The following is a 6,016-nucleotide window of genomic DNA, read 5'->3' on the forward strand; positions in this document are numbered from 1 at the left end:
ATGTGGGGGACACAGACAGAGAGAAACACAAGGGCAAAGACTATTTCATGAAGGGAATTCCACTGGTGGCCTTGCATTCATGAAAGTGCTTTTGATCCACTGAATGCCTGTGCTAACAGAAGGGGAGGGGAGATGTTTCACCAATTCCACCTTTCCATGCTGTTCTGAAGGATTCTGCAACACTCTGGAGCTGATTTTCTGGAGGAGATAATATACAAATACAGTGGTACCTCAACTTAAGTACTTAATTCGTTCCAGAGGCCCATTCTTAACCTGAAACTGTTCTTAACCTGAAGCACCACTTTAGTTAATGGGGCCTCCCACTGCCGCCACGCTGCTGGAGCACGATTCCTGTTCTCATCCTGAAGCAAAGTTCTTAACCTGAAGCACTATTTCTGGGTTAGCGGAGTCTGTAACCTGAAGCGTATGTAACCTGAAGCGTATATAACCCGAGGGACCACTGTACATCAATGTCTGCCCTGTCCTTCATGTTAGCAGAGATGTCCACTGGATCAAAAGCCCTTCCGTGATGAATCTACCCAATAATCCAAGAGTCCTATTATACAATAGAAAAAATGAATGGTTATAGAATAAATATTGCTTTATAAAAATCATCACATATGAAAGTTTAAAAAAAGGTTACTGTAGAAGTCAAGCATTCTTAGCCATATGCGCTTTTATATACTATATCATGGATTCACAGCGGGTAGCAAACTTATGAAACCTGTTCTTAATTTCAGCCTCAGCTGAAAGAATCTCAGCAGCAGCTGGTTTCAAAACAATTCCTATAGAATGCCACATATGTGGTCGATCACACCCTTAGCAAGAAGAATGAAGCCACCAAATAGAATGATTTTTAAAGAGAGAGAAATTCAATAAAGAGTTCTACCCTGAAACATATCCTAACTTTCTCATAGCACTTTTTGGCCAACTGTTTATTTTCCTTTCACATCGACGGTTAACTGTTGAACTCTAATATACTAATTGCTTGGCAGCCTGAGATTGGACCATGGATGCACTTTACGCAAGGTACACTGTACAAAAAAAGACAAATAAATGCTCAATGAGATGTTTTTGCGATGTCAAGAGTGAGCATAAAAACAGGGCCTTCCTCCAGCACAATTTATTTGCTGCGCAAGTTTGGAATAATTCTGCACACCATCCTTTGAAGTCACCTTATACTGAGTCTGATGCTGGCCCAATATTATCTACTCAAGTACTTCTGCACTCTACATTGAAAGTAGTACAGTGGTAACTCGGGTTAAGAACTTAATTCATTCTGGAGGTCTGCTCCTAACCTGAAACTGTTCTTAACCGGAGATATCACTTTAGCTAATGGGGCCTCCAGCTGCCGCAGCGTGATTTATGTTCTCATCCTGAAGCAAAGTTCTTAACCCAAGGTACTATTTCTGGGTTAGCAGAGTCTGTAACCTGAAGCGTCTGTAACCTGAAGCGCCTGTAACATGAGGTACCACTGTATCATGCCACTGTGTGGCCATGCCTTCCCCTCATAGAGCTACAGTTCCCAGGGTTCCCCAGGAAGAGGGAAAGATTGTTAAACCACTTTGGGAACTGTAGCTCTGTGAGGTGTATAGGGGCCTCCCAACAGCGCTCAGCTCTCTTAATCTACAGCTTCCAGAATTCTTTGTGGAAAGCAGTTCCTGTTTAAAATGGTATGAGACTGCTTTAAATACATAGTGGAGACGGGGCCCGATTGGCAGTAGGTTCTCTGGGATTTCTATTGCATACTACCAGACGATTTAGCTGGAGGTGCCAGGGATTTAACATGGGACAATTTACATTCAAAGCATTTGCTTCAAAACAGCTGAGCTACGGCACTTCCCTGACCATTCTGAGCATGTTTAACAATTGCAAAGCCTCCAAGGGAAATGCCAATTTCTTCCGACCTGGGCACATCTTTCTGCCCTGAACCCCTGGCCTACCTTGCAGCAAGTCAGTATGCCAAGACCAAAGTTCAAAGTCTGGGGGTCAGTCCACACAAGCAAAGTCCAAGGTCAATCCAAGTAGCCAAGTCTGAAGTCCAGCAGTCAGGATACAGTCCAGAGTCAAACCTGAAGCATAGTCACATAGAGATCCAGGAGCAGCCAAGCCAAGGTCCCTCAACGTGAGCAGTTGAGTAGACCCAGCACCTCAGCTCTGCTTCCCTTTTGCTCTTTGCATGCTGATTTCAGCACCTGGGCTAGACAAGGTGTGACCCTCACCTGTTCTAAGCCTACTTCATCTGAGGAATCACATCCCAGAGCTAGCAAGCCTAACCTGTGGGTCCTTACCTGCCTCAGCCCCTAGGGCACCCCTCCTGCTGCTCTCTACGCCTCAGAGCACACTGTATTCATGGAGACAGGGGGTCCTCTGATTCTGGTGATGGATCCTGCTGCTCTGGTTCCTGTGCTCTGACCCCCATGCCCTTGCCACCCTCTGTCACCCTGTGAGTACTTCCTTTCCCACCCCCTGCTTGCTCCGGTGTGTCCCACTCCTGGCTACACCCCTCGCTGGGATACCCTTCCTCCTTGCTGTCCTCCCCATCATCCTGCCAGTTCATGACACCCTCTCACATTTAATCCCTGAAAGTCCTTCACCAGAAGAAGGAATCCGCTATCTTCAGTAAGTTTCATCCTCCCCTTGCTCAAATTCTATCCACTGCAAGTTTTGTTCATTGGCGTTCCTGGTTTGATACGTTCTAGTCTCAGCTCTAAATAACTGTTAGGCTGTTTATTTAGTGTGTGTGATTTGAAAATAGCCTAGCCTGTTGGTTGGCTTCCTGTCGTTTAATATATAACCCATTTGCATCCGGTAGGTTGTTTGCATTCATGGCCAGGGGTTACTACAGCTCTGTGTGTGATTTAGCCAGGGTTCCGGCCCTTTATGCAGATTCCACAACTATTTGGATAAGGATAGAGCACAACTGTATCTTCCCCATTGGGCACAATGTTGGCACATCATTCCCAGAGCATAGGCCATGAAGGTGGATTTCTTTGCTGTGTGTGTGTGTTATTTATCTTTCTGAGATTACTTGGATTACGATTTAGAGGAAGTATGCTGAATACATTTGTATTATAAATTAGTTGTCATCCCTAGCAATCTCAGTCCATGAATATGTGCATATTTATAGCCGGAAACTGAAACATTTCAAAATCATCTACTTACTCCTTTTGCTTTAAAGTTTAATGCTAAATAGATTGCCGGTTTTCTCTATCAATATTCCTTACACCATCTATGTTTTATAGACATTCCCAGGAAGCTGGAAGCTATTGAGAAGGAGCTGAAACAAATAATTTGTATGACAGTCTGCCAAATATTTGGATCGAGACACTATTATTGTAAATACAGCTCATGATCCCATGCAACAGTAGTGTTCATTTACGTTTAAAAGCCAGTGTGGGTTATTATGGGCTGCAAAATTTGAGAACAGTTTGCTGCTTTTCCCCTGTTAAAACTCCAAAACTAATAAACCTTGAGCATTCTGTAACAAGCAAAGTACTCATATCAACAAAGGCCTTACTTAGAGGCTGCAGAACCTTAAGAAACTTGTGGTGAGAACTCGAAGATATTTTAGTCATACGCCACATATACAGAAGCTGAACATGCTCTTTGGTTTTTCTCTCTCTCCTAAATTTACAATTTAATCCCCTTTTCTTTCTATACAGTATGCCTTTCAAACCTGTACAGAAAAGGTGTATTATACTGTGAGTAACTCCACGGGGCAGCTGGCTATTAAAGCACAAAAGTTTTCCCAAAGGGCGGGGACAGCCCCTGAGAACTTCCTAAGTAACCTCATAAGTCTATAGAAAGTCAGTGATTAACCTGCCTTTCGCTCATGATATCCTTAAGTGTGCTTAAGGATAGTGTGGTGGTTGATATGACTATTGGGAGCAACAGAGGAAGGAGCAACATTCTGGATAGCAAATGGAAGTGGAATAATGAGATATAAGTGGGAGGGGGATGCACTGGATGCTTTTGCTGTTATGGATTGTTATTCTTCATTGTGGGTTTTTTTGTTTTGTTGGGGGGAACCATACACATATAGGCAGTCGCCAAATAAAATATTTTTGCAACCTGTGATGTGATTTCTGTGCACAATGTCGCACACACAGAAGGCAATGGAATAATGGCTTCTTCATTTCAGTGAAGACTTGCTAAAGAAAAAGAGGTTGTGCATAATGAAGTGACCTTTGGTTCAGCTGCTGTCCAAAGCAATCTTCTCCTAGATTAAGATGGACAACTATCACTTGGCAAAGTCAGAGTATACAAAGTATTTTCTCCTTTAGCCCCCTGAATTGAAAGGCATAACCATATGTTAATTCAGGAGGCTCCAGGAAAAATTAACCAGGATATCTTAATACATAAAAACTCAGGTCCAATATATACATTACTGCCATCTCCCACTCTTGACTCCAACACAGACACACCTTGCAGTCAAGGTTCCAAGGTACAGCCTTAAAGTGGCAATTATGCAGTTCTCCTGGAATGCTTGATTATTTCCAGGCCAACATTAATATTTGAATTTTTGTGTGTGTGTGCGTGTGTGTGCTATTGCCATGAAAGCACAAGTGACCTGCAAGATTACTGCTATGAAGTGATGCGCCAACCATACAGAACCATGTTGCTCTGTTCATATCAGGAGTTAGGAACTTGTGGTCCTTCAAATGTTGCTCGACTAGTCACTAGATAGAACATCTTTAAACCTTGACCATTGGCCAGGCTATCTGAACTTGATAGGAGATGGAGTCCAATAACATCTGGAGGGTTTTCCGAAGGAGTCTGAACTATTTAGCATGAATTTCAAAGGGTTGCATTCAGATAGACTTAGACACACAGTTCCAGCTTATGTTAGTCATGACTCAATCTTTATATGGGTTTGAGTGTGAGGGCTCTCACCCAGGGTTGTATTCAATGCCAATCCTAATCAGAGTAGACCTATTGAAATGAATGAACATATGTTAGTTAGGTTCATAGAATCATAGAATTATAGAGTTGGAAGAGACCACAAGGGCCATCGAGTCCAACCCCCTGCTAAGCAGGAAACACCATCAGAGCACTCCTGACATTAACAACAATGGGTCTATTCACACACAAACAGCTTTATTGTGGTCCATAGACCCCAAATATACAGTGCAGCGATGGTCAATGGGTCTACTCTGAATAGGACTAACATGGAATAAATCCCTAGCCTGGATCCAACTGGATTGGTTGTTGTTGTTGCTGCTGCTATTAATAATTGTTGTTTAGTGTTATGAGGAGTTGTGTTTCTGTTTTAAGCAATCCAACTCCCCCTCCCCAATTTTAGGTACAGTGGTACCTTGAGTTACAAACACCACAGGTTACAAACTCCACTAACCTGGAAGAGTTACCTCGTGTTGAGAACTTTGCCCCAGGATACGGAAATCATGTGCCGGCAGTGCAGAGGCAGCAAGAGGCCCCATTAGCGAAAGCACGCCTCTAGTTAAGAACAGTTTCAGGTTAAGAACAGACCTTGGAACAAATTAAGTTCATAACTAGAGGTACCACTGTATTTGATTTTGTTGTAAACTGCCCTGAGGCTTAGGCAAATGGTGTTATACAAATAAACAAAATAGATAATAAACCCAGTGCAATATATTTTCACATCTGGGTGGTTCAGTCCTATGGACCAGCTTGCACTACACAGCAATGCATCCTTTCAAATTAGAATACAGTGGTACCTCGGGTTACATACGCTTCAGGTTACAGACTCTGCTAACCCAGAAATAGTACCTTGTGTTAAGAACTTTGCTTCAGGACGAGAACAGAATTCGTGCTTTGGCGGTGCGGCGGCAGCAGGAGGCCCCATTAGCTAAAGTGGTGCTTCAGGTTAAGAACAGTTTCAAGTTAAGAACAGACCTCCGGAACGAATTAAGTACTTAACCCGAGGTACCACTGTATGTGATCCAACACCTGAGGAACAGCATAGGGTAATATCCTTGTGTTCTGCTTCCCAAGAAATGCCTGTTCCTTCCCTTCTTAAAAGAAATGGTGGAGA

The sequence above is a fragment of the Podarcis gaigeae genome (assembly GCF_964106915.1).
Source record: "Podarcis gaigeae genome assembly, chromosome: 7".
NCBI classification, from domain to species: domain Eukaryota; kingdom Metazoa; phylum Chordata; class Lepidosauria; order Squamata; family Lacertidae; genus Podarcis; species Podarcis gaigeae.